The sequence below is a fragment of the Pleurodeles waltl genome, chromosome 12, assembly GCF_031143425.1.
Source record: "Pleurodeles waltl isolate 20211129_DDA chromosome 12, aPleWal1.hap1.20221129, whole genome shotgun sequence".
NCBI classification, from domain to species: Eukaryota; Metazoa; Chordata; class Amphibia; order Caudata; family Salamandridae; genus Pleurodeles; species Pleurodeles waltl.
In genome coordinates this window covers 529,248,322-529,275,630 of record NC_090451.1, presented here as the reverse complement: position 1 = coordinate 529,275,630, position 27,309 = coordinate 529,248,322, and the positions used below count along the sequence as shown (strand labels likewise).

General features: G+C 43.2%; 1 protein-coding gene and 2 non-coding genes across 3 annotated transcripts in view; all 3 read right to left on the bottom strand.

Annotated features, from left to right (window-relative positions):
* VAC14 (VAC14 component of PIKFYVE complex) overlaps positions 1 to 27,309 on the bottom strand; it is a 1,245,171-nt gene that overhangs the window by 815,981 nt on the left and 401,881 nt on the right. The gene's annotated exons all lie outside the window — the stretch shown is intronic.
* TRNAG-GCC (transfer RNA glycine (anticodon GCC)) lies at positions 12,116 to 12,186 on the bottom strand. The gene has a single exon. It is a non-coding gene; the product is annotated as a tRNA-Gly (tRNA).
* Positions 12,704 to 12,774, bottom strand: TRNAG-GCC (transfer RNA glycine (anticodon GCC)). Its single transcript has one exon. It is a non-coding gene; the product is annotated as a tRNA-Gly (tRNA).

Genomic DNA, 27,309 nt, shown 5'->3' with positions numbered 1-27,309 from the left:
GTGTCTAGTTTTTTTTTTTTTTACAGGTTTGCTAGGTTTCCCTAGGTGCCAGTTGAACTAGAGCCCGAAATCCACAACTAGGCACATTGCAAAAAAAAAAAAAAAAAAAAAAAACCTCAGTTTTAGACGGAAAATTTGATGTGTCCACATTGTGTTTTGAGCCATTTCCTGTCGCTGGCACCTGGCCTAATCACACAAGTGAGGTACCATTTTTAGCGGGAGAATTGGTGGTGGGGGGGGGGGGGGGGAATGCTGGGTGGAATAAAGTTTGTGGTTCCCCTCAGATTCCAGAACATTCCATCACAGAAATGTTAGGAAAATGTGTTTTGTTAGGCACATTTTGAGGTTTGCAAGGGATTCTGGGTAAAATAACCTGGTAAGAACCACACAAGTTACTGCATCCTGGATTTCCCTTGGTGTCTAGTTTTAAAAAATATACTGGTTTGCTAGGTTTTCCCACGTGCTGACTAAGAACCCAAAATCCACAGCTAGGCACACTGCAAAAAAGGGCCAATTTAAAGTGGAAAAATGTGCTGTGTCCATGTTGCATTTTGGGTTGTTTCCTCTCGTGGACATTAAGCCTATCTAAACAAATTAGGTACCATTTTTATTGAAAGACTTAGGCGAACACAGAATAATAGAACAAATGTTATTACTATTTGTCTTTATCTGCCTTTGCACCTTCCAAATGTAAGACAGTGTGCAAGAAAGAAGTAATTTTGAGAAATGCCCTTTAATTCACGTTTGTTTGGGTACCTCCAAATTCAGAGATGGGCAACTGCTTCTAAAGTTCCTATCTTGTGCCCCTTTCAGAAATACATAGGTTTCCTTGAAACCTATTTTTCACTCTTTATATTTTACCAAATGAATTATGGTATACCCGGTACCCATGCTTTAAATGGAAATATATAAGTACAGGTACTCTCTATTTAGAGTACCTCTTCGCTCCTGAGATATGCTGGTACTCATGTAATGTAACGTAATGTATTACAACAGCACTGAAAAGTGCAGGTACTCTCCCATTCAAATTAAAGTACTGCAGGTACTCAGTACCAGACAGGCACTGCCCATTTAAAGCACAGCCCAGTACACAACTAAAACCCATTGCAAGGTGCAGCTTAGTTATTGGCTCTGGGTACCTCGGGTTCTTGGTGAACCTACAAGCCCTATATATCCCGGCAACCAGAATGGACCAGCAGATGTAATGGTATATTGCTTTAGAAAATCTGCCATAGTTAGAAGTTAGATATAAAAATGTAGACACAAATGGCTGTTTTTTTCAACTCGATTTCAAATATATTTTTATTTCAACTGTTATTTTCTTTGGGAAAACCTTGAAGGATCTACACAAATGACCCCTTGCTGAATTCAGAATTTTGTATACTTTTCAGAAATATCTAGCTTTCCATGATCATGAAATATCGTTTCATTTTACAGCCAGGGGGCGAACCTCCTTAGCCACTGCGGAGGAGCTATCCCTGGTTGAAGGAAGCCCAAAGCTCTAGAGAGACCTTGTACCATCTGCATTACGTCAGCACCCCCCTACATTGTGAGGCAGACGATCTGGAGCAGGGCTGGGTCCGGTGTTCTGAAAGGAAAAGGCCAATAAGCAGATGGAGTTTTATCAAGTAAAGTGTAACCGTATCACCTAAGACGAATGCCTTCCCGTAGCTATGTGCTTACAAAGGGTTCACCTTCTTATGGGCACAGGGACTTGGAGATGCATCACAGGAGATGAAAGTAATTAACCTATTTATCCTCATTTCCCATTGGGTTCATTTTGAATTTTTGTCTCTACTGTACAGCTAGTGTCCTATTTAACGTGGTCTGTTTTCATTACCACGCAACTTGGAACTTAGAAGAACCAGCAACTAAGGAAGACCAAGGGCCTTGTTCACTGTGTGCAGAATCACCCAGGGTTCGAGTGGAGGCTTTCAAACAAGTTGAGTCAAAACAGAGTTGCTAGTTAGGATCTGATATGATCAGAGGTCTGTCAGAAGCCACATATATTGGAGTATAGGCAGGGTTAGTTTGAGAGGTGATGCTGATCTATATAAATAGATAAAGAATAAAAGCCCAAGCAATCAACAATTTAAGACTAGTGGGCACAACTCACGAAAGGCAATTTGGAGTAAGATAAATTAGGACTTGTGTAGTGATACTTTAAATACTACAAAATGCTATCCATAAAAATATGGTTGGCGAACTCCCCTCTGCCTCTCCTATTTTTCTCCATATGGATATCTTCGCACACACAGGCATATGATTGTGTAGTGAATGTGGGAGTGACCATTGTGAGTTTTAGGAAAAATGGGAAATACATTCTCTTAAAGGGGTGGGGTTAAGGGAAAATTAAGGAGGGATTTAGGGATGTACATGCCAATACAAAACACACATTCACAAAATAGTAAGAACATTGAAATTCACAAAATACACTTCTGAAGTTACCATAGTCCTAATAGTATCAAAACAGCTTTAAAGATACTGCAGTCCAACTCTGTAATAAATCAATCACAACACATAGATATCCAATGGTACTGCAACACTGTGCCATAGAAATCAGTGAAAGGAGGCAATTAAACAACCCTACAACTTTGTTACATAAATGCAATGTTTTTACATTTTATTATGTGCATTGGGCCTACACATCCCCTAGCTCAGGTATAACAAGGACATCAGCCAGAAGCTGGGGCGAACCACATCTTTTCCTTGCCTGGCGATATCACTTTGAGGGATAAAAAGGCTTAAATCCATCTTCAGTGAACTTAGAAGCAGGGAAAGAGATCTGTCTGAGTTGAGGAAGCCCACCAATAGAGTACCTGTTGGTACAAATCACCTCTGGGCTGGAGCCCTACCTGGTAATGGTCCCGAAGGTTAGGGATAGGATATTGTTAACCAGATTCAGATTGGGCCAGGTTTGGTGTCTCCTTTCCTTGGCCATAGGTCAGTTTGACCCGAAAGCAATGTGGTTTGCCCGTGCGATGAGCGCTCTTTGCAAACTTTGGAGCATTTTGTATTTTTCTGTGGGTTTTACTGCTGTTATACTAGAAAGTCCTTAATTCCACTTCTCAGGGGCACTACATATTCCTGCCCCATCATTGCACTTTTATTTCTACAGCTGCTCATTACTCCAGAGGTGTGCGCAGGTGTGGCTACCTTAAGCGTGCGCTAAGGCATAAGGATTCATTACTGTTTTAGCTGCCTGAATATCCCTGCCAATCTTCTGTATGACTTGGACACATCTACTGATTTTTAATTGTTGAGGGTACTGTCAGCTTGCTTGTTGCATTGAGTCTATTTTTATCACTGTGCAGTGTTTTTGTCCTGCCGGGCTGCTGATGTGCAGTATTTTGCTGACGCCATCTGGGGTTGGATGGCATCGATCATGGTTTTGGCCATATGTTGTGGGGTTTTGGTCTACTATCCTGCACTTTAGCAGAAGGCCTATAATCCTAACTTTTTGTTTTATATATATATATATATATATGATGTTTTTATCATTTTAAAGATGCATGTTTTATTATGTTCTATGCATCTAATTTGTGTTTCTATGGTTTGTTTTTATGAACCGCATAATGCTACTGAATTGAACTACTTATATGAATCTATATTTTAGTGATAAAAATGAGGTCTCATTATTCATGAAATTCTTTACATTTTAAGAATGTAAACTAATTTTAATATTATACAAAATTAAGTACACAACGTTTAAGCAACCTCACTGCAAATTAAACAAAAATAAAAAATTTTTAGTGAGGGTATTTCTTTAAATTATTGTTCATAAATTAATATTTATAAAGTAAATTAATATAATTAAAACATTTTATAATTTAATAACACTTTGATTTGAGGAGTCGATGTGTTGCAACGTTTCATTTTATTATTTCCAGGGTAATAATTATTTTGTATCTATACTTTTATATAGATGTCACTCAGAAAAGTCAAAAATAGTGAGATATCTTGCAGAGGGATGCAGCACTCTTAAAATTGCAAAGCTTCTGAAGAGTGATCATCGAACAATCAAGCGTTTCATTCAAAATAGTCAACAGGGTCGCAAGAAGCGTGTGGAAAAACCAAGGCGCAAAATAACTACCCATGAACTGAGAAAAGTCAAACGTGCAGCTGCCACGATGCCACTTGCCACCAGTTTGGCCATATTTCAGAGCTGCAACATCACTGGAGTGCCCAAAAGCACAAGGTGTGCAATACTCAGAGACATGGCCAAGGTAAGAAAGGCTGAAAGACGACCACCACTGAACAAGACACACAAGCTGAAACGTCAAGACTGGGCCAAGAAATATCTCAAGACTGATTTTCTAAGGTTTTATGGACTGATGAAATGAGAGTGAGTCTTGATGGGCCAGATGGATGGGCCCGTGGCTGGATTGGTAAAGGGCAGAGAGCTCCAGTCCGACTCAGACGCCAGCAAGGTGGAGGTGGAGTACTGGTTTGGGCTGGTATCATCAAAGATGAGCTTGTGGGGCCTTTTCGGGTTGAGGATGGAGTCAAGCTCAACTCCCAGTCCTACTGCCAGTTCCTGGTAGACACCTTCTTCAAGCAGTGGTACAGGAAGAAGTCTGCATCCTTCAAGAAAAACATGATTTTCATGCAGGACAATGCTCCATCACACGCATCCAAGTACTCCACAGCGTGGCTGGCAAGAAAGGGTATAAAAGAAGGAAATCTAATGACATGGCCTCCTTGTTCACCTGATCTGAACCCCATTGAGAACCTGTGGTCCATCATCAAATGTGAGATTTACAAGGAGGGAAAACAGTACACCTCTCTGAACAGTGTCTGGGAGGCTGTGGTTGCTGCTGCACGCAATGTTGATGGTGAACAGATCCAAGGGACCACTACCTGCCCTGAAAAAATACCGAAACTAAAGGTTTCGTTTTTTTTTTTTTAAGTGCATCTCGTTTTCCTTTAAGGAAAACGGGCTACACTTAAAAAAAAAAAACTGCTTTATTGATAAAGCAGTCATGAACATGGAGGTCTGCTGACGACAGCAGGCCTCCATGTTTGCGAGTGCCTAGACTCGCTATGGGGCCGCAATTTGCGACCCACCTCATTAATATTAATGAGGTGGGTCATTGCAACCCCATAGCGAGTCGCAGACGGTGTCTGAGACACCGTTCTGCATTGGAAATTGCGACTTGCAATTTGCGAGTCGCTTCGACTCGCAAATTGCAAGTTGCAATTTCCAAATTTCCTACATCTGGCCCTAAATAATTGTGTCATTAGTTATCAGAATTCCAAAAATTCAAAAATTCGACCATCAGCTGCAGTAAACCTTAGCAGTTCTGCTTCATTTTACCTGGAAAATTAGGAGCCCAAAGAGTTACCTGATTAACCAACTGAAGTCAACAGTACCCAGAGGCTTGGGTCATGCTTGGGTAAACAACAGTACTCACCATAGATGCAACCCAGTAAATGCTCTCTGACCTACGATGTAGCAAAAGGATCTCACTTGTCCAGGTCCTACTACTACTGAAGCCAAAGCCAAGTCAAATCCTCTCTTGTTTTACATTCTTACTGCTAGGTGCATCCGAAACCTTCAAAATCACACTTCCTCTGACTTGCTTCATACACTCTTTCTGCATTCCCGTTGCACATCATTACTGTCTGAAGGGGCAGGGGTAGAAGCACTCTCAAGAGCCTACCTGAGTCAGAGTTAATTACCTGGATGTAACTATGATATCTTGCCCCCGTGTGCCTGATATTATACTCCTTTCATCTTAAAGGAAAAACATCATTTTCCCTTCCACTCCAGTGGTTAGGAAAAAGAAAACAACAAGAGTCATGTTTTTCTACGCTGCAGATAGGGTTGCAGTACTCTTTTACTCTTCTAGAATATGGACATTTTATTATGTTGTACTGCCTCTATGGATGGTTTCATTGCATGACTTGCACCTAATGATATCCCTGACTTTTCGAGGTCAATCAGGTGGATTCATTGCTTAATGTGTAAAATAAAAAGTGTTGGCCTAAATGTTTTTCTCTGAACCTGCAGGTAGGACTGACAAATGTCACGATTGCCAAACACCAAGGCTGGGTGAGTCTTGATTCCCCCTCATGCCTCTTTAATCCATCACCAGAAGCTCCTGATCCTTTTATTTCACTCCTGCAGGTTTGTTTCAATGCCTGCTGTCTTCCCTTTGTCACTGTTGCTCTGTCTTTTTTCTTATTTCCTCCTTTTATGCTTTTCTCTCATTTGCTCCGGATTAAAGTCTGATGTGGAAAAGTAAGTGTTGTTCCCCAAAATGGGTGCAAGTGGTCACCACCTGCCACCACCAGCTCCAGTTAATCACTGAATAGATGGTGCTTGAGTTGTGCTTTTTTTAAATCGAATCTCTGATCACACAATGTCAATGTTTTGTCGTAATTATGCAGCAGAGTGCACTCCAAACAGGGAACTTTCCTAAAAAGAGAAATCTGAGAACATTTGTGATCTTTTAGTCTAACAGCAATATGGTAAAATTACGAGAGACATCTCCTAAAAAGGCTATGGCTACTTCACTGAATGCCAGGTCTGTGAAATGAGTTGATACTTTGGTAGTACTTAGAAACCATTTGACATTCACAGATAAAAGTGAGAGCCTCTATCTTCTGTCCTGCAGATAGTATAAGTGGTGTTCAAACGCATTCCAAAGGAATCTGGCATACCTCTCATACTATGGGTTTATAGGAACATCAGCTACTTCTGTGTATTGTTTCATGTTGTGCTGTGCATCTTCTCATCAGGGACGTACAGGCTTTTCATTCAAGTGGACGTTTAATTCCCCGGTGGTCTGCACCTCTGTGGGCCGTTTTTACATCAAAGACCATGAGAAAGTGCAGCTGTCTGGTTTGCTAGAGACATCTTGGGGACATTCAGAAAGCTTTCCTGGGAATGCATTCTGCATGTTGCTTACTATTGTATTTATCGTTTGTGACTCACAATTTCTGACTTTCTATTTGCTGTCTTAATTTGTTTTAGGCTGTCCAGGGGTGAGTTTGGCCCTCCCCAGGAGTAAAGTCTCTTCACACCAAATCCCCTTGTATTCTTCCACAGTGCTCCTTTCTGTAAACAGGCCTGTAAATCTTGTTCTTATCTTGTCACAGTTGCTGTGTACAAAGACAGAGGTCAAATGTCAGGCTCTGTCCTCCAGGGGAGAATGGTGTTTCATTTTCTTTCTCTGACTTCAAAGTGAGAGGATTTATGTGACAATCTTGCTGGATGCTCGGGTAGGAAAGGTTTTTTTCCAGCACTCAACAATATTTAAATGAACCCTGCAAGTATTTCAGAATAGAAGCACATTTTTGGTAATACCTAAGTGTGGTGGGAACAAACACTGTAATATGATCAAAACAAATCAATACACTAGGTGATGCCATTTCCACACATTATTGTTTGTGCACTGTACAATTGTATAAGTAAAATTGTATCTGTGCAAATGTAATGGTCATTTCAATTGAAAATGTGTTGTCTGTAATGACAGTGTTCTGCGCTACCACACCTTGCGTACTCCGTTCCTCACCACTTCACTCTCTATGTCAATGCACTCTACACCACTGCACTCTACTTCACTCCAGTCTAGACCACTCCAATCTACTCTGCACAACCCTACTCTACAGCACTCCACTCTATGCCACTCTGCAACACTGCATTGTATGCTGATACACTCTATGCCAGTGGTTCCCAACCTTTTGACTTCTGTGGACCCCCATTTTATCAGTACTGGAGCCCGGGGACCCCCACTGAATTATTGGAACACGGGGACCCCCAAGGAGTCATTACTGATACCTGGGACCTAATATTATTAAAAATTTTAAGCAGCCGCAGACCCCCTGAGGAGGCTTCGCGGACCCCCAGGGGTCCCCGGCCCACAGGTTGGGAACCACTGCTCTATGCCAATGCACTTTATTATGTACCACGCAACTCTACACCCATGCTCTCTATGCCAATCCATTGTATACCACTCTAATCTACTCTGCACCACTGCACTCTCCACCACTTTACTCTACAGCACTATATTCTATGCTACTCTATACCACTGCACTCTACCCTGCACCAATCCAGTCTACGCCACTTCACTCTACTCAATCTACTCTACACCAATGCACTCAGTGCCACTCTATGCCATTTTACTCTCTATGCCATTGCACTCTACTCTAAGCCACTGCACTCTCCTGTGCACCACTGTACTCTATGCAACTGCTCTCAACACCACTACACTATGCCACTCTACTCTGCAACACTGCACTCTCCGCCACTGAACTTCATGCCACTCCAATCTGCACTACTGCACTCTATATCGCTCTACTCTGCATCACTGCACTCTACACGTCTGCATTTTACATAACTCCACACCCCTGCACTCTCTGCCACTCTACTCCACTGCACTGTACACTGCAGTCTATTATGCACCACTCTAATCTATGCCACTGTATTCTGCAACGCTGCATTATAAGCCTCTGAATTCTATGCTGATGCACTCTATGCTGATGCACGCTATGCCATTACACTCTACATCACTATACTCTGCAGCACTCTACACCAATGCACTCTACACCAGTCCACTCCACTCACAGCACTACATTTCCCTTTGCCACTGCACTCTGCACCACTGTACTCAATGGCACTGCACTCTACATCACTTCATTCTACACCACTGCACACTATGCCACTCTACACCACTACTCTATGCTACTCCACTCTGCACCATTCCAGTCTATGCCACTGCACTCTACTATGCAACACTCTAATCTACATTCTACGTTCTACAACAGTGCCCTGTATGCCGCTGAATACTATTCAGCTGAATACTCTCTGCCACTCCACTGTACAACACTCTGTTCTTTGCAATTACACTCTACTACACTCCATGCCACTCTCCTCTATGCCCTTAACCTTTACCCATGCTGAACAGCAGCCACACTAAAACACATTAGCAAAGCTAATGCCTCTAGGGCACGTGGTGCTCCTGGTGCCACTGTCACTTTACCCAGCTACCTGAGGTTAATTGCCACAGGTACAAGGAGGCTTCAAGAAAGAAACAGAGGGAAGGGGAGGGAAGAGAAAGGGGTCAGAGAGGGATAGAAGGAGAGAAGGAGGGGAAAGAGAGAGAGGGATAATGGTTGGATGAAAAGAGAGAGATTCCATGAGGGGATTAAAGGAGTGGGCTGATTTGAGCATTGTTGCCATGGCTGTTTTGATTCCCCAGTCCTGATAGCCAAAAGGGGTAACAGCGTGAGGCACAAGCCTTCTGCACCATCAAATATTTTTTTTATCTCTCTTCTGCAGTACTGACAAAAATGGCCAGGAATGCTAGGCAGACCTCGTTTTAGCTACAGACATGATCACAGAGAAAGTGGTAGAATACCTGTAAGGATGAAAGCAGCTGCTGCTGGTACCTTAATTACACGGTGGGCCTTCCTGACACACAACTGTAATCTAAAGCCTCATCGACTCCACACATTCTACGCTTCAAACTCTGCTTATACCCCACCCCGGCCTGAAAATGCGGCCCCCTCCTGATGCTCAGCCACTCATAACATATATATTACTAGTCACCAAGAACACCAAGCAACGAGTCAACACCTAGCTTAATGACACGAACCTAGACTCTAATCTTCACCCAATGCCAAGTCACTCAGATTCACCAGGACACAAACACTTTGCCAAGAAAACCAAGGCAGCCTGGTATCTGCTCTCTTTAATGAAGAAAGTAAATGGCTGGACCTCTGCTCGAGTCCTCGTACTCTTGCATCTGAATGGTGATAAATGATTTTTGCACAGCCTTAGAGAAGTCACACTGGCCACCCTCATGGGCATCTTACACACTGCAGCATGGCTCATCATGAACCTGATGAAATAGGATCTCCTCACTTGCCTGAACCCACTTCCAAACATATAAAGGATATTATGTTGATTAACAGCAGCAGACCCGGTTAAAGGGGAATAGGACAAAAAAAGAGATACAGGATAGCTTCACTTTGTCTTTTCTTACAGAACGGCTCAATATATATTTCAGAAGTGTTACTTCCTAAAGAAAGGAATTACTTCTATAGAATTTCATGGTTCAGTTCACTCTTCCCACTTTGAGTTATGATTTGCCTTCTGGCAATCTCTGTATTGTCAACGCTACAGCTGGATGAAACCAGAGACTTCCTCCTGACCTTAGTCTTGAAGGGTCTGAACAGGCATTTAAGAAAAAGATGAAAGTGGCATTTTGTTCAGATTTAGCTTCATACCTGTGAGGTTCAGCGCAGGGGCACACTTCGGGGCATCTGTTGGGCTTTACAAGTCCATGCGCATCATCATCAGTCTCAGGCAATAATAGCCCGGCTACAGCTGCTGAGTGTTTCGAGTGCTTAGCAAGAAATGCCCTGAAACATGAGGAACTTATGCTTCAGGAACCCAAAATGCCTGCCACCATTGCAAGTCTTATGAGAGTCTCCTGGCTTTCAGGGACATGAAGTCTGTCCACTTGTCAGTTTAGGTCATTTGAAACCTCACACCAAGCAGCAGCCACACTGTGTGCACTGATGTCCTCTTCCGTTGTAGAAGGCTTGCACCAAGAGACTGCATCCCTGTGCCTGCCCAGCCTCCAAAGGTAAGCACGCAATGTGGAAAATGACTACACTCTCCTGCTTTTTGGTTAGCTTTGTGCTATACAAACATCACGTACATATATACATACATACATACATACAGCTGCCTCAAGGGACTTGGCCTAGCCGAGGCACATAGATGAAAACATGCATAGCACACTCCTGGGAATCAAGCACTTCAGTTGTTGCACTCAGTAGGTATTGATGAAGCCCCCTTATTTAAAAGCACACAGTTGTTTGGCTCTGAGTAGTAGATATCTTGAATGCGTTATTCATTTTTTCAAAAAAGTAAGACCATCTGAATACAAAGGCATGGGGGGGGGAGAATCTACTTTTCATTAGGAGGAGAGAGGTATTTTAAATCTGACAACCCTCAACCAGAGAAATCTATAACCACCCCTTTGGGCAAGTGGACTACTACCTCCTGGTGCCCCCATTGCCTAGGGAATGGGGAAACAGGCTCTGAACTGGCTCCGTAGTAGTCCAGCATCTGACCTTGAGAGATGCCTGTCTGGTAAAGATGAACAAGTAACATGTACTAGACTTCCAAAGTCTCTAACACCTACAAGTGACATGCTAATTAGCTGACAATCAGGAATAAAAGACTGTGGAGGAAGAAAATGGAGTCTTTGAAACTGAAGAATTCCTTAATGTTGATCTACTTCTTAGTGTTAGCCAAGGAAGCCTGTAACTAAAGCCTACCTTATATCAGATATCTCTTCAATTGTAAGGTTCGCTTTTTCAAAATGTTTGCCAAAGTTGTGGCCAGTGGGCAATCCAAATATCTAAAACAGCACCCAAACACTTTGGCAATACTGCAGGTCACATAACTCAATAAAGCAGATCCATAAGTTGATCATTAAAACACACTAATAGAAAAATGTCTGAACCACACATACAATGCTAATGTTACACCTTATGCATCCAGTCTGACTAGGGCGAATGTTGTAATCCTTGAATTAAGGGCGAGGAGATACTCGACCCGCTAGCAATGCAAGGTCATACTGCTGGCAGAATGTGCAATTATAAATATATTTAACATAAAAAACACAAGTATTCTAGCATCCTGCTACCATACTCTATTGTTTATGGATGAAGTTGTGGGTCTTGTTAGGGAAAATTACATGTAAAGTGATTAAAGCAGGCATCATGCGTGGATCCTTGGGGAACGGTCTGGTTTCTTGTAGCCAACTCAGCTCTGGCCAACACCTATTGTCTTCACTCCAGCTTCCTAATACTATTAATTTTTTCAATGTACATGAGGAATTAAACTTTCAAGCAATGTATGGTGATCATATGACTGTGTTGTAAATAAATACCAGAGAAATTACAAGATCGGATTGGGAGTTAAGAGTGTAAAACTGAGAAAGACGTGCAGCCGAAGCTTTTTAATTTCACGTTTCTTGGAATTATATAACTTTTTAAAGTCTTTAAAAACAATAGCATTACACTTTTCACTGGAATTCCTGTTTGTAGGTGTTTATGTAAAGCAACCAAAATGTTTTAAAAATGCATGCGATGCATTGGCCGGGAATCGAACCCGGGCCTCCCGCGTGGCAGGCGAGAATTCTACCACTGAACCACCAATGCTCCAGCTGAAAGAATGATTTTAACAGCTGTTTTGAATTCTTCATCAACGCTTCTATTTTGATGTTCAGAGCTCGAGAACTTCTACATCAGCTAACATTATGAAGAATCTAGTGCCAAGAAGCTACATAAATGTTACCAATTAGTCAAAGTACTTTTTATAGGGATAAAATAGTTACTGGACATTTATGTTATTGAGGGTGATGTCCGGCGTCACATTATGCCTTAGTTTCTAACCTCGGCCCCTTTACCTCCCCCACTTGGGGTAAGTCGCTACTTCCCACCCTAGCTGCCCTGGGAAAGTTGAGTGCCTTTAAGGAGTAACTTTGTTATGCAATTAATATCTTTAAGTGAACTGTCCACGGAAATCTAATTCATCACTCAGTGCACCCACACCTGTGAAGATGACGTAACATCCCAAAAAATCTTATTTCAACAGATTTAGAACAAATCTCCTGTGATGAATAACTTAGAAATAAATAGTTAAATAATGTTAAAAAAAAATAAAAATAATTGCTCGTGCATTGGCCGGGAATCGAACCCGGGCCTCCCGCGTGGCAGGCGAGAATTCTACCACTGAACCACCAATGCTGCAGCTGAGAAGTCTCTGCCGCCAGCTCTTGTGAACTTTCAAAGCACAGGTGCTGGCACATCAGCAAACGAGGCTGAGCCACGCAGACGCCTCAGCCCGAAGGGAGCTTGCAGAACAGAACACATGAGCCAGGAAAAGATGATAGTGGCTGACAGCAAGTTACAGTGGAGAATTCGAATAGTGATTGCCGAGGTGCAAGTATCATTTCCACAATGACAGATTCAAAAACTGCATGCCCCCACCGTGCGAAAAGTGGAACACATGTTCAGAAACACTCTGAACATAGTCAAGAGGGGCAGAAGCGCTCTATCAACAGTGTCTTGATAAAAGCACCACATTTTAAACGCGTTTGGTCACAGGAAGGCTTATTTCACTCAATATCTAGAAGTAATTTTGGGAGCCGTGTTTAAACAGATCGATGCTCTTTTGCACATCTGCCCTACACTGTACACTGGCAGGCCTGAACGAGAAATGTTTCAGGGACGTTCTTAAAGGTGCACTCAGAGGTCAAGGAGCCAAGACATTTGAAGACTAGAACCCCAAGAACGCCAAAACAGAAGAACTGGAAACAAGCCGCCCCTGCAAACCATTCCACGGATACATGACATTTCATTCTTGGACGAGCCCTCCCTTTACTCTTCACCCCCACCCCGCGTCGCTGGCAGGGCCTGGTGTGCGTCTCCCTCCCGCGCGGCCCGGGCAACCAACCTCGGCACCTCAGGAGTACTCCCGAGCGTGGGACACGCGGCGGAAACTCACCAATAAAAATAAAAAAGCCCTCGCATCCAGAGCTTGAAATGGAAAAATTTAAGTTCAGGTTAATTCAGAGAAGTGCCGGTACTCTCCAAATAAAGTATTACGTTTTTGTTGAGAAGAGCAGGTACTGTCCCTCTAAAAATAAAAAAGTGCCGGTACTCCGTACCGGACAGTACCGGCCCATTTAAAGCATTGCTCGCATCCATTCCATTTTGATCCCATCCCTGTCTGTGATTTACGCACACAGCATTACCCCAATGGCCCCAGCAGATTCCCATTATCCTAACAACGGAAAGAAAACACAAGTTACACCTGACGTACACACTAAATAATCCTTGCGCTAGTGTGTACGCTACCCTACGTACACTTACTCACAACGCAGTCTAGGAAATATCGATGCTAAACAATTCCTCATATTCGGTTTACTGTAACACACTCTGGTGATACATACATACATACAGTGCTTGAAGTGGAAAAATAGAAAAGCAGGTACTCTGTAGGGGAGTACCTGCTTGTTTCTGAGAGGTGCAGGTACTCTCCAATTAAACGTATTACGTATTCCTAGAGACATGCAGGTACGCTCCCTCTCAAAATAAAAAAGTACCGGCCCATTTAAAGCACTGCATACATACAAATGCAATTGCATAAAATATAAACGCCTCGTCGGGGGAAGTAAGCGTCTGGTTTGAATACAAGCATCGGTCAAGTTGTAGAGAACCCCCTCAAGTGTAGATGTCCTCTCATTCAGGACTAAAGGCAGCCATTGCCTCGCCTTTGAAAGAGTGACTACTAAAGCACGTCGCCCTGCCATGGACTGTGAATCGCCTGCGACCTCCACCTCCTGTGAAGACACTGTGCAGAGGTACAAGAAGCTGAACAGGCCTCTTAGGGTACATGAAGTGCTTGCTTCGGAGCCGCATCCCGAGCTCTGCTCTGTCCAGACCTCTGTGACAAGCACCCGCGAGGCCGCAGTGTGCTCGTGGAATCTGCTTCTTTGTGACCGTTGTCAATCTTCTAGCGTGTGCTTAATTCATGCCACAGCTGCGCCTGCCGTATTTTGGGAAACGCAGTAAACAGAGCGTGTACTTTGAGTGATGTTAATTCAGAGGAATGCGTGAGCGCCGGCAGAGCAGAGAGGCCTTGGCCGATCATGGGCCGGGCTGTAGATTGCCGTGGAACCAGTTTGTCTGCTTGTCATTTATGTATACGTGTATGTAGCGCTTATTACCCTTTACGATTGGTAGAAAGCACTACATAAAAGCAAAAATAGGGAGAAAGCTTTTTTTTGTTTTGTTTGTTTGTTTGTTTTTTTAGATGGCTTTTCAGTGATTCCGTGTCCACCAGGCAGTCCAGACTTTTATGGCAATGACATCTTATATTCTGTGGGGTGGGGTTGGTTCTTATAATTTCGCTTCTTAACAATATAAGTAGTGGATAAAAAAAATAAGGAACATTAAAGTGATATTGTCAAATAGGGGTATGGCCACTACTTATTTTGCTTCAGTGGTTGCTGGTGGGTGAGAACAACACTTATTAACAGGGCCTCTTGAATTATGTCGATGGAACGACCAAATTATGTGGCGGGTCAACTAAATTACGTGGCAAGAATAGGGAAATTAAGTGGTGTAATGCACCACATTTTGTGCCAGTATTACTTCATTATTTTGTCATTTTTACACGTCTGGGCTATGTTTCACTAAGTTAGTACAAGTTTAAATGACCAAATACAGCAATAAGCAACTAACTGCGGCTAATCAACCTTTGCGAAAGGCCGTCCACTGCGTAACAGGCGTTGCTGTGTTTTCAGTAAGTGTAGATGCTTTCGAGCTAGGAACACAATCTTTTTTCTGAAATCTTTAAATTATGCACACAAAAACGCAGCAACACATCTTTAAAAGATGGACCCGCAGCCAGCAATACAAATCCTGATTACAATCTCCCTGGCTGCCTGTTTTAGGGCCTGAAGGAAGGCCAGCTAAGGCTCAAGCACTATTGTTGCCTGTGCGTCTGTCAGGCAGCATTGGATTCAGGGTGATGGTTTGACAATAAGTTCATGTCTCACAGTTACTCCAACAGGCCATAAGCGGCGGCTGCTGCATTTAAATGTGCGAGCACGGAAATCCTGAAGCCATCTGGGTGCTCTTGAATCTATTTAAAGCCACTCCCTGCCCCTTCAGCTCACTCTGCAGCTTTCTCCTTTCTACCTTTGTGATGCTTTTTCTTTTTTGTCTTCCTCCGTCTTTCCCACATGTGCCTTTTGCTCTCAGCAAATGCTTGGGGCAGAAGAATAAGCGCCGTCCCTCCAAAATAAGTGCCGGTGCTCAGCACCGGAAACAACAAGCACAAATTAAGCCCTTGATAGACTGAAGAGGCGGATGAGCATGGCACTGTGCCCACTGAAGTTTTCTTCTGCAGCAGCACTGAGTGCACCAACCGCCTCAGCACTCGTGTAGTCTACTTCTTGGCCCTCTGCTATGTCTGCAGCTGTAGGGAGAAGGTACCAGGCTCCAGAGCTGACAGGCACATCCATTCCAAACACTCAGCTGAAATGCATACTGGCTGCACAGTTGCCGGGCTTTTCTGTTCCTCAAGCTGACCCAGTTTTGCAGTCAGCAGGTGCCTGCCTCGCCTTATGCCACCATATGCTCTCTTCAAACGAGCGGGTGTAGTCCTGCGGGATAGCACATCTGCTGCTGAGACACATTCCAGGTGACACCCTATTTTCCGTGTCCACCTGAAGAGTGGACTTTAAAGCTGAAGCTTGGTACCCAGAGCCAAGAGTTAAAATGTTCCAATTGTGTTCTTTGACATTTGCCTATCTGCCCGAGCCCCCTCTCCTTCTCATGTGCTGCAGTGCTTTCAGAATACGACTGTACTGTCCACCCAAAGTCAGCTGGGCCACAACAGCCTGCTTTCTGGCCCTGTAGTCATTCTCGACATGCCGCTTGCCTCGTCCTCTGCTCCCTGCCAGCCTTCCTTTCATTTCCTCCATCTGCCACTTCCCACTCTTCATTTCGCTGTCTTCTTATTTAACTTACCACTGTCTCTTTCCCTCTGCCTCCACTTCCCTGCTCTTTATAAATGTCCCCCCTACAAACGTAGGCCAAAAGCGCACACCAAGAAGACCCAAAAGCAACAATTGTCAAGAAAACATTCACAACAAAGCACAGACGTGAGGAAGATGGAGGAAGGAGAGGGTGTGCAAAAGAGCTGGGTTTAGAAGACTAGGTAAATATTGATGAGAGGTTAAACTGAGGTACCAACCCTCATGCATCTGGCCATACTACTCGAAGGGTTATTAAGAGTGCTTTGGATCGAGAAGCACATTTTGGTGCCTGTTTTATGAAGGAGAGGAACCCAAAATTAAAGTTGATTACGCCTCAGGAGATAGGACAGAACACGTAGAAGAAATAAACTGGCTCCAACACTGATAAAATGAGTTCCTGCACATTCACTGAGAGTGGGCCTGTCACAGACCCCATCCTCTTAGAGCTGAGCGACGACAGCTACAGCCGAGTCCCTGCATCCACAGTGCTAAATTCCTGCACAGATAAAGCGCAGTCCAAGAACAGACAGCTGATTTCTTTCACTGAACCAGAGCTGATTCCCTGTATATACAGAGCTGCGCTCCTCCAATCAATCAATCAATCAATCATAACATTTGTAAAGCGCACTATGTACCCGTCAGGGTTTCGAGGCGCTGGTGGGGGGGGGGGGGTGGGTGAGCTGTTAGCGGTCGAAGAGCCAGGTCTTGAGGAGTCTCCTGAAGGCGAGGAGGTCCTGGGTTTGGCGCAGTGAGGTGGGGAGAGAGTTCCAGGTCTTGGCGGCGAGGAAGGAGAAGGATCTGCCGCCGGCGGTCTTGCGCTGGATCCTGGGGACGATGGCGAGGGCGAGATTGGCAGAGCGGAGTTGACGAGTGGGGGCGTAAAAGTTGAGTCTGGAGTTGAGGTAGGTAGGTCCGGTGTTGTGTAGAGCCTTGTGAGCGTGGGTGAGGAGTTTAAAGGTGATCCTCTTGTCCACGGGGAGCCAGTGGAGGTCCTTCAGGTGAGGGGAGATGTGACATCGGCGGGGTATGTCAAGGATCAGGCGGGCGGATGCATTTTGGATACGCTGGAGTCGTTTGATGTCTTTTGTTGGGATGCCTGTGTAGAGTCCACAGAATTCATGTCCCTTCGTAGATTGAGGCTAGCCAGTTCACAGGCAGAGATGAGCCTTTTCAGTATTCATTCCAAAAATGTATAAGTTGATCTTCTGCGGGAACTGTGTTACTTGGCACAAGGCCTCTCACAGAGGTTAGACTCTGGCATGGCCTGTCTCTAATGGGAAGTGTGGAGAAGGTGGGAGGGAGGATGGGAGTTAGAGAGAAGGGACTGAAAGAAGACACCGTGGAGATGGATAGAAAGATGAGAGAAAATAGTGAAGAAGAAGAGAGTGAAAGTGTGAGATAATAAGGCGAGACAAGGGTAGAAAGGAGAAAGCAGTGAGAAGGAATGCGATTGAGATGGGAGAGAAGGACCATAAAATGGGAAATGGCAGTGTAAATGACACATGAACAAGCAGCCAAACAATGATGCTAAAGTAAGCTCTACAGAACATTTCACCCATTCCTTTTGCTCCTTTCTTCACCAGAAGTCCAGCTGTCACCTTGTCAGTGGGTGATACTAGTGTTGGCAGTGGAAGTTGCAGGTGCCCAATTTTTTAAGAAACATTTTGGAATTCAACACTTATGTTTTTTACAATTCTTTAAATATGTTATTACATCAATTAAGGAAGGAGATGTGATCTATTGGCTAAGTTGACCAGGGAACCTGAGTTTAAACCAGCTTGGCACTTGATTGAAAAGTGTACAGTTCTGGGAAAATCACTTAATCTCACTGTTCCTAAACTTTGAACAGAAGATGCTAGAGTAAATGTGTATAATTCTGCGATTTAACCTCCCTATTTGAGATCACTCACCAGAATGTACAATGCTTCACCGCTCCCGAGCTAAGTTCATGCTATATGAATATTAATGCATACGATTATGCATTGTAAAGAGGTACACCGCTTATCCCTCTCTGTGAATGCCCCTGCCGTCTGAGCTTTTGTTGAACCATCCTCATTTTGTGGTAGCCAGAAAGAAGACTGCATAATGTTGTTTTTCTTAGTAGATGCTCCACACATTTAATGAGGTTAAGATAAGTCTATTTCTCTATGTGTGTGGCAGCCCTTTCAAGCGCTCATTGAGAGATCACCCCACCCATATCTAGTTGTTTCTTGGGAGCATTTTTTTTATTATGCAGCTCATGTTGCTTTCAAAAGGAAAGGACACCTTTCCATTGCGGCTGCAGTGATTTCTTTTCTGTGTGTCAGACATGCACACAGACACTGGACTCACTTGGTACTGCCTCATTTGAATTTGTCAGCAAACATCTCTTCATCACAGTGCTCAGCCACCAGCGAATCTCTGTACCTGGGAGTATTTGACCCTGGAATCCTTTGCTACACTGGGATGTGACTATTCTACCCACCTGGCACCCCTACAAGAGTGGAACTTGAGGGACACCTAATGTTTCCACCACACAATGGACCACAGTCTGTTCTCTCTATTTTCAGTTGAGAGATTAAGTCACGATTTCAAAGCAGGGATACATTATTATCTCAACACACATCACTCACCAGCACCAAAAGGGTTGCTCCTCACAATCATCGGACACCTGTTCTGCTGATGATACATTTACGTATTACTCCTTGGGCCAAAAACCTGACAGACTACCTTACATTGCTCATACATTCCATTATTTGAAGATAAATAGAAAAAATACATTTCATCAACCCCTCTACTGTTAAGTAAAATTCAGCTATAATTGTATTTTTCTACATATACCACTGTTTTGAATTCACATGTTTATGCATGTCTGATAAACACGAGCAGTGGGTCTCCTCACTTCTTCCATGGATAAAGCACCCATATTTTTTTTTTAACCTTTGAATACAAACGAGTGTATATTTAACTATAACACATGGCTTTGCTATATTTAAAAATTGGCTATTACTTGTGCAAAATGTGAGTCCTGTGCAAGTAATAGGTCCACAATTGTCTCCTTACTGGAAATCCAGTTCCCATTGTAGCACTTGACTCTTAGCGTCGTGAAGCAGAACAAACCAAGATATAATCAGGGGAGGTGGTTGAGGGTCAGTAACCTTCACCCGCTGGCACACAACACTCAATACATTATTTGACAGTCCGTGTTTTTTTTTTTTTTTTTTGGAAAAAGGAAAGTTACATTATTAGACACTACTAAATACAGCAGTAGCCACTAGAAAGTTATAGTAAGGATCACTTTTCCATACGAAAAGGTTTTTTTGAGTTGCTAATACATGTAGCACCTTTAGACTACTCTTCATGAACATTTCCAAAAAGGTGCTACTTTTTGACTAGTTTGTGCATCAGGAAGGTAGATCTTGGTCTGCAGATAGTGCGTTTTGGACACTCCCCCTCCTCGAGCCTCAAAAGGCCCCAGAGAGCCCACCCCTGGGGCTGAAATGTAACAAAATAGGGAAGGGGCAGCAAGGAACCCCCTCCCTGAGCCTCGAAAGGCCCAGCGGAGCTCCCCTCGACCAGAGGTTGATCACTTTAAGTGATATCATAGAACATGTCATGAGTGATGTAATATGTGAGGTCATAAGTAATGCATGGCAGGGCTGCAAGTTTTTTTTTTTTTTTTTTTTAGTTCAAAACATTAACGTTATCACTGACATATTCACCGAACTATAGTGTTACTTTAACCTTTTTTTTTTCTTCAGTGAAAAAGGCGACCCGTAATCAAGATGACGCCTGTATAGAAATGTGTTGGGATTTTGTTTTGCCATGGATTAATAAACTTGCTTCACAACAAAACATTGTGGCCTTGACTGTCTTTTGCAAGGGATCCTGTGTGGAACAGCCCAGGGTAGGAAATAAACAATTTGGGACTATAAGGAGGGGGTCACTCCCTGCCCGTTGAGGCCTGGTGCTGTGCTTAAGTGGATGGGATACTTAGCAAGTGGAAATTGGAGAATATATATATTATCTAGTGGCGGTCGCCACTAGGTAGTTATAGTTAGGACCTAGTTTCTATATAAAAAGTGTTTTACTTGCCTATATCTTTGGCACGGCTTGACGAATCTCCACAAAACTTTCCAAAAAAATGTGTCAGTCCTGTGAGCTGCTGCCTGGAAAGTTTTGGGGTAATTCATCCAGGGGAGCCGAGAAAAAAGGGGGGTCCCAAAAGACGTTTTCCCCATTAATTTTCCCACAGGGATTATGAATAACAACAGCGCAAAAATTACTGGACGGAATACACCAAATTTGCCAGGAAGGTAGGTCCTGGTCCTGAAAAAGTGCTTTTTATGTTTTGGTGTAATTCTGTTCATCAGTTTTTGAGAAATTAAGAGGAAAACAAATTTGTATATCTAGGGACGCGAAGGATTCGCGACCCCTTCCGATCTCGTGCAGATACCTGATTGGCTAATAACACTTCAACAACAGAAGCTGTTGAAGTGTTGTCAGCCTTCTTGGGACTCGACCGAAGTCCCCTCTTGAGGTCCTGGGGACTGCCACCTCCCCGGGCTTATATTTGTTGTGAGCGGACATTATAGTAATATCCCAATATCTTGGTGAATATCACGAACCAATGCAGTGCGGCGGTTCTGGCAGCGTATAACAATCCTCACACCAATGGCACAGAACTACTGCCGAACTCTTTAACGGGTGCCTCCATCGTAGCTGTGGATTCCATGTAATTATTTTGAAAAGAAATGCTCCCCAAGGAAAACCTCAAGAAGCCGAGGGCTATGGATGAATGTTTTTCAATGACTATTTCACGTCTGTTTTTAAAGATGACATGACATCAACAAATTGGATCAAAGTGAGAGGACTCATTGTAAATGAGCTGTTTGCCTCAAGTGAATATATATGCTATGCATTGCTCCCATTATGGAACAAAACACCAACGGAAGGCAAAATGAATTGAAAAGCATGTTTGAAATGACTATCTATATACGCTCTAATGGCAGAGGAAAAACAAGCTATGCGGAAGTATTTAAAACAGTTGTCTCTTATCGATGAAATGCTGTGAATGGGAGTGAACTAATTAGTGTTTAAATACGTGCAAGTGAAACTTCTCTGTGCAACTGACTTTGAGAAAGACAGCTTTGCTGAAACATGCTGGTCCATATAAATGTTAATTCTAGGAGCCCGATGAGTGCCCCAACCAGCTCCTTGAGGTTTTTCTTCGGGAGCATTTGCTTTAGAAATTATTATGTGAAATCCACAGCCACTATGCAGGCACCCGTTTGAGACTTCAGCAGCAGTTCTGCGGCATTGGTGTGAGGAAATATATATATATATATATATATATATATATATATATAATGTCACTTACCCAGTGTACATCTGTTCGTGGCATGTTCTGCTGCAGATTCACATGCTGTGCGTTAGTCCACCATCTAGTGTTGGGCTCGGAGTGTTACAAGTTGTTTTTCTTCGAAGAAGTCTTTTCAAGTCATGGGATCGAGTGACTCCTCTTCGGTTCCATTGCGCATGGGCATCGACTCCATTGTTAGATTGTTTTCCCGCAGAGGGTAAAGGAAGGAGTGATAGAGTATATAGGTATAAAGTAAGAGATGTCTATGCAAATGTAAATGTATCTACATATGTACAAATGTTTGTAACTTAAACAACTACAGGCTTCCGGGGAGGAAGGAGGGTGCATGTGAATCTGCAGCAGAACATGCCAGGAACAGATGTACACTGGGTAAGTGTCATTTTCTGGTCGAGGGCATGTGTAGCTGCAGATACACATGCTGTAGATAGACTACAAAGCTGTTTGTCCTCCCATAAATTAGCAGTGGTTAGCCTGTAGGAGTTGAAGTTGTTTGAAATTATGTTCTTAGAACAGCTTGACCTACTGTGGCTTGTTGTCGTGATAAAACATCTACACAGTAGTGTTTAGTGAATGTATGTGGTGTTGACCATGTAGCTGCTTTACATATTTCAGCCATTGGTATATTCCCTAAAAAAGCCATTGTTGCACCTTTGTTCCTTGTAGAATGTGCTTTGGGAGTAACTAAAAGCTGTCTTTTTGCTTCAATATAGCATGTTTGGATGCACCTTACAATCCATCGTGCTAAACCTTGCTTTGACATAAGATTGCCTGTATGTGGTTTTTGGAAAGCTACAAATAGTTGTTTAATCTTTCTATACGGTTTAGTTCTGTCTATATAGTATATTAAAGCTCTTTTAATGTCCAATGTATGTAGAGCTCTTTCTGCCACAAAATCTGGCTGTGGGAAGAAGACTGGCAGTTCTACTGTTTGATTTATATGAAATGGTGATACAACTTTTAGTAGAAATTTTGGATTTGTTCTTAGTACAATCTTATGTTTGTGCACTTGGAAGAAAGGTTCTTCAAGAGTAAAGGCTTGGATTTCACTTACTCTTCTAAAAGAAGTAATTGCCACTAGGAAGGCAACCTTCCATGGTAGAAACTGAATTTGGCACGTGTGATTAGGCTCAAATGGTGGTTCCATAAGTATTGTAAGCACTATATTTAGATTCTAAGAGGGAACTGGTGGTGTTCTGGGTGGAATGATGCGTTTTACACCTTCCATGAAAGCTTTAATGACAGGAACTCTAAATAAAGAGCTATTTTGTATATTTTGTAAATATGCTGAAATTACAGTAAGATGAATTTTTATTGAAGAGAATGCTAAATTTGATTTTTGTAAATGAAGTAAATAACATACAGTATCTTGTAGTGATGCTGTAAGAGTCTATATTTTTGGTTTGACAGTAATATACAAATCTTTTCCATTTGTTTGCATAGCACTGTCTAGAGGTAGGTTGTCTTGCTTGCTTAATAACGTACATACATTCTGATGGGAGTAGTAAATATCCAAACTCTATGACCTCAGGAGCCAAATTGCTAGATTGAGTGTCTTGGGATTTGGATGCCTGATTTGACCTCCGTTTTGTGTCAACAGATCTGGTCTGTATGGGAGTTTGGAGTGTGATACTACCGACAGATCTATTAATGTTGTGTACCACGGTTGACGTGCCCATGTTGATGCTATGAGTATCATGTTGAAGGAAGTTTGACGCAACTTGTTGACAAGAAACGGAAGGAGTGGGAGAGGGGGAAAAGCGTATGCAAATATCCCTGACCAATTGATCCATAGAGCATTGCCCTTGGATAGGGAATGTGGGTGTCTGGATGCAAAGTTTTGGCATTTTGTGTTTTTGCTTGTTGCGAACAGATCTATGTTTGGTGTTCCCCACTTTTGAAAGTATTTTTGAAGCACCCGAGGATGAATTTCCCATTTGTGAGTTTGTTGGTAATTTCTGCTGAGGATATCTGCCAACTGATTGTCTATCCCTGGAATGTATTGTGCCAATAGATGAATTTGGTTGTCATGTTGTCTGTTTTGATAAACACATTCATCTGTGTCAAAAGTGGTTGAAAAGCTTTGAGTGCTAGAAAAACAGCTAATACCTCCAAGTGGTTTATGTGTAGGTGTTTGTGTTTGACACCCCATTGCCCTTGAATGTTGTGATTGTTTAGGTGAGCTTCCCAACCAATCATGCATCTGATGTAAATATGGTCTGAGGCACAGGGTCTTGAAATGGCCGCCCTTTTTTTTAGATTTGTGGAATTCCACCACTGAAGGAACATGTATGTTTGGCGGCCCATCAACACTAGATCTTGGAGTTGACTTTGTGCCTGTGACCATTGTTGTGCAAGGCACTGTTGTAAGGGCCGGATGTTTAGTCTTGCATGTGGAACAATTGCAATACATGATGCCATAATTCCTAAAATTTTCATGACAAATCTGACAGTGTATTGTTGATTTGTTCGTATTTGTGTGATTATATTTTGGAAAGCTTGTATCCTTTGTGTATCTGGATATGCTAGAGCTTGTTGAGTATTTAGTATTGCAGCCAAATACTGTTGTATTTGTGCTGGTTGAAGGTGTGATTGTTGGTAGTTTGTTGAGAAGCCTAGTGTGTGTAAGGTTTGTATTACATAATGCGTATGATTTTGGCATTGTGTATGACTGCTTGATTTTATTAGCCAATCGTCTAGATATGGAAAGACATGTATATGTTGTCTTCTTAGGTAGGCTGCCACTACTGCCAAGAACTTTGTGAATACTCTTGGTGCTGTTGTTATTCCAAAGGGTAACACTTTGAATTGGTAGTGGTTTCTCTGATTGACAAACCTGAGATATTTTCTGTGTGCAGGATGGATGGTTATGTGAAAATACGCATCTTTGAGGTCTAAGGCTGTCATGAAATCTTGTTTTTGTAGTAGTGGGATGACATCCTGTAAAGTTACCATGTGAAAATGTTCTGACAGGATGTAAAGATTGAGGGGCCTGAGGTTGCCATCTTTTTTGGGAATTAGAAAGTATAGGGAATAAATTCCTGTTCCTATTTGGGACTGTGGAACCACTTCTATTGCTTGGTTGAGTAGTAGAGATTGGACCTCTTCTTGTAACAGAACTGTGTGTTCTGTGGATAGTTTGTATAACCTTGGTGGAATATTTGAAGGAGTGTTTATCAATTCTAGGCAATAGCCATTGCGGATAATTGACAACACCCAGTTGTCTGTGGTAATATTTTGCCAATTTGTGTGGAACTGTTGTAGTCTTTCCCTCACAGGAGAGGTGTGGAGTGGAAGGGAATGAGGGAAGACACTGTTTTGGGTGCTGTGGAGGCTGCTTAGAGGTCTGAAATTTCCCTCTATTTTGGGGGTATTGTCCTCTATATTGGCTTTCTCTGCGAGGTTGATGCCTCTGAGGGCTGTGGCCTGAAACCACCTCGAAACTGAGGTTTACGAAATGACCCCCTATGTGGTGCAGAGTACAGTGCACCCATTGCCTTTACTGTGTCAGAGTCTTTTCGCAATTTTTCAGTGTCCACTTCTGGGCCAAAAAGATGTTTTTTGTCGAACAGCATGTTCAACACTGCCTGCTGTATTTCTGGCTTGAATCCAGAAGATCGGAGCCATGAATGTCTGCGTATAGTGACTGCAGTGTTGACGCTCCTAGCAGCGGTACCTGCTGCATCTAGGGCAGATCTTATCTGGTTGTTTGTAATGGCCTGCCCTTCCTCCACTACCTGTTGCGCCCTTCTCTGGTGTTCTTTGGGGAGATGCTGTATTATGTCCAGCATCTCGTCCCAATGGGCTCTGTCATAGCAAGATAACAGTGCTTGCGTGTTGGCTATCCTCCACTGATTTGCTGCATGGGATGCAACTCTTTTTCCTCCAGCATCAAATTTCCTGCTTTATCAGGAGGGGGTGCATCTCCTGATAAATTACTATTTGCCCTCTTCCTGGCAGCGCTAACTACAACAGAATCAGGAAGTACCTTATGGGTGATATAATCAGGAACAGAGGGTGCACGTTTATATTTCTTCTCTATCCTATGTGTTATGATGCGTGTCTTTACCGGTTCATTAAAGATTTGATCTGCATGTTTTACCATGCCTGGGAGCATCGGGGGGCACTGGTACATAGAATGTGTTGAGGATAAAGAGGTAAATAAAAAATCCTCTTCTAGTGGCTCTGTATGCATGGTAACACCATGATATGCTGCAGCCCTAGCTATGACTTGATTATAGACAGTACTATCCTCAGGTGGTGATAGTCATTGTCCTGTTGTGAATCTTATGAATGAGTGGGTGATTGCATTGGTGTAGGGCTGGTAGGAGGAGAGGTAGGTAGGTGGAGAGAATGAGGAGGAGAGGTAGGTAGGTGGGGAGAATGGAGGAGGAGAGTGAGGAGCAGAAGACCGAAGAGGTGGTGGTTTCTCTTTCTGCTTTGGCACTTTAGCTGGAGGCTGCATAGTATCCAATTCCTCCTGAAAAGCTAGCTTCCTCTGTTTTTAAAGGAGGTGCTGTAAGAATTCTTCCTGTTTCCTTATGGATGTGGATCCTGGATTGTCTTTCATTCATAATTTCTAAAATAGGTTCTACCACTAACTCCTCTTCAAAGGTTTTGTGGCTTTCTTTAAGTCTCTTTGAAAGTCCATGCTCCTCTGTGTATGATGGCCTTTTCGGCTCCGAAGCGTGCTTTTTCGGGATCTAAAAAGATGAAGAGGACGAAGGTTTAGGCTCCGAAACTGCCTTTCTGATTTTCGACTTCGAAAACTGGTGTTTACTGGAGTCAGAAACTGAGCTTTTTGTTGTCTTCGATGTTTTCGGAGGAGTGGCCTTTCTCGGCGCCGAACTGGAAGTTCGGTCACCGACAGTCTTTTTCCAGGACGAGCCATGGTCTTTCCACAGTGGCACACCCAAGGCCTTGTGTTTTTTCTTTTGTGAGGGTGCAGGGGTAGACGTACTCACATGCTGTCCTGCTGTGACTGGTCTGTCTTTGTCTGATTTCTGTTCGGACTCGGAATCTCGAACTGAGACTGCACTCTGCATCATTTCTTCCTCTTCTACGTCGAGATGTTCCCTGCTCTTCGACGCCATTTCGAGCCTTTGTGCTCTTCGGTCTCAGAGTCTTTTTCGATTGGAAGGATCGACAGGCCTCGCAGTTTTCTTCCCGATGGTCTGGGGAAAGGCAGAGGTTGCAAACCAGATGCTGGTCTGTGTACGGGTACTTCGCGTGGCATCGAGGACAGAATCGGAATGCAGTCCAAACCATGAGGCTTCCACGCGGTCGGCCCGAATAGGCCCGAGTTGGGCGTGCGCGTCCCGATGGGCGAACAAAGTTGTTTTCCTGATGGTAGTGCTGTGTCAATGGAAGAAT